Source organism: Coregonus lavaretus (genome assembly GCF_964263955.1).
Source record: "Coregonus lavaretus genome assembly, chromosome: 28".
Classification (NCBI taxonomy): Eukaryota; Metazoa; Chordata; class Actinopteri; order Salmoniformes; family Salmonidae; genus Coregonus; species Coregonus lavaretus.
The window spans coordinates 26,234,130-26,236,695 of record NC_140015.1 but is presented as its reverse complement, the minus strand read 5'-3'; positions in this window follow the sequence as shown (position 1 = coordinate 26,236,695).

Here is a 2,566-nt window from a genome sequence, read left to right as displayed (position 1 = left end):
TGATGACCTAGACAAAAACAGATAGACAACACCTTCGCAAGCGCAGGCATATACAGTGCTGAGGAATTAAACGTGTCTCTTAGTAACAGTATTGACACAAAACAGGCCTGAAAACCAACGTCCAACACTCAAATCCCTCCTCCCCGTCACCCCGTCCCCACTGCTCCATTACTCCTTCCCTTCATTACTGAACCCCAGCTTCTCCCTTCATCCCCCTCTTTTCCCGCTGCATGCCAGCCCTCCCCTCTTCTCCTTTCCTCACCTCCATACAAACCCATTACTGCAGCCTTCCCTTTCTCTGGCTCTGATCTCAGCTGCCTTTCATTCTCCTCACTCAGCCAGGAAGTGGACTGGAAAAGAAAGAGAATAAATAAAAAGGCCTCCACCTCCCAGCCCTCTATCTAGCCAGGCATCGCCATGGCAGCATGACTGCCGAAAAAGCCCAGCACGCTCTGCTGCACTCCAAAAGGATTGAAAGAGAGAGGGAGGGAGGTAGAGAAGGGGGGGAGAAAGGGGAGAGGGGTGGTGGTGGGAGACATTAGGAGTGTTCTATTAGAAGTTTCCCAGTCAGAAACTAAAGGTGAAGTCACTTGTAACTTTAGAATTCAATATTTTTTGTTGCTCTCGGTTTCACCTCAAACTTCCCCTGAACTTAGCTTGAACTTACTTACTGGTCATGTGTGTGTGACGAACAACTGACTCTTTACTCTACTCTGTTGAGCATACAGTGAGGGAAAAAAGTATTTGATCCCCTGCTGATTTTGTACGTTTGCCCACTGACAAAGAAATGATCAGTCTATAATTTTAATGGTAGGTTTATTTGAACAGTGAGAGACAGAACAACAACAAAAATATCCAGAAAAACGCATGTCAAAAATGTTATAAATTGATTTGCATTTTAATGAGGGAAATAAGTATTTGACCCCACCTCAATCAGAAAGATTTCTGGCTCCCAGGTGTCTTTAATACAGGTAACGAGCTGAGATTAGGAGCACACTCTTAAAGGGAGTGCTCCTAATCTCAGCTTGTTACCTGTATAAAAGACACCTGTCCACAGAAGCAATCAATCAATCAGATTCCAAACTCTCCACCATGGCCAAGACCAAAGAGCTCTCCAATGATGTCAGGGTCAAGATTGTAGACCTACACAAGGCTGGAATGGGCTACAAGACCATCGCCAAGCAGCTTGGTGAGAAGGTGACAACAGTTGGTGTGATTATTCGCAAATGGAAGAAACGCAAAATAACTGTCAATAATCTCCCTCGGCCTGGGGCTCCATGCAAGATCTCACCTCGTGGAGTTGCAATGATCATGAGAACGGTGAAGAATCAGCCCAGAACTACACGGGAGGATCTTGTCAATGATCTCAAGGCAGCTGGGACCATAGTCACCAAGAAAACAATTGGTAACATACTACGCCGTGAAGGACTGAAATCCTGCAGCGCCCACAAGGTCCCCCTGCTCAAGAAAGCACATATACATGCCCGTCTGAAGTTTGCCAATGAACATCTGAATGATTCAGAGGAGAACTGGGTGAAAGTGTTGTGGTCAGATGAGACCAAAATCGAGCTCTTTGGCATCAACTCAACTCGCCGTTGACCCCAAGAACACCATCCCCAAACGTCAGCCTCGAAACCTTAATGACTTGGAGAAGATCTGCAAAGAGGAGTGGGACAAAATCCCTCCTGAGATGTGCGCAAACCTAGTGGCCAACTACAAGAAACGTCTGACCTCTGTGATTGCCAACAAGGGTTTTGCCACCAAGTACTAAGTCATGTTTTGCAGAGGGGTCAAATACTTATTTCCCTCATTAAAATGCAAATCAATTTATAACATTTTTGACATGCGTTTTTCTGGATTTTTTTGTTGTTATTCTGTCTCTCACTGTTCAAATAAACCTACCATTAAAATTATAAACTGATCATGTCTTTGTCGGTGGGCAAACGTACAAAATCAGCAGGGGATCAAATTTATTTTTCCCCTCACTGTATAAACAGTCAGATGACATAAATATTGTTTGTCTGTGTGGGGTAAGACAAACAGTGTGTATAATCACAGCCAGGAAGAAAATACATAGGGTAGTGCGTACGGCCCAGTACATCACTAGGGCCAAGCTTCCTGCCATCCAGGACCTCTATACCAGGCGGTGTCAGAGGAAGGCCCTAAAAATTGTCAAAGACACCAGCCACCCTAGTCATAGACTGTTCTCTCTGCTACTGCACGGCAAGTGGTACCGGAGCGCCAAGTCTAGGTCCAAAAGGCTTATTAACAGCTTCTACCCCCAAGCCGTAAGACTCCTGAACAGCTAATCATGGCTACCCGGACTATTTGCATACTATCAGATGGGATAACATCACCCTCTTTTACGCTGCTGCTACTCTGTTTATGATCTATGCATAGTCACTTTAACTCTACCCACATGTACATATTACCTTGACTGTATAACTAACATTTCTATGTGAATGTGGTCGGGTCACCCCAAAAGTTACATATTGCAGCTTTAAAATGTAATAAACTTTACAACGTGAAGACTTTTTAAGGAATATCAGTGGACAATAGGACGTCA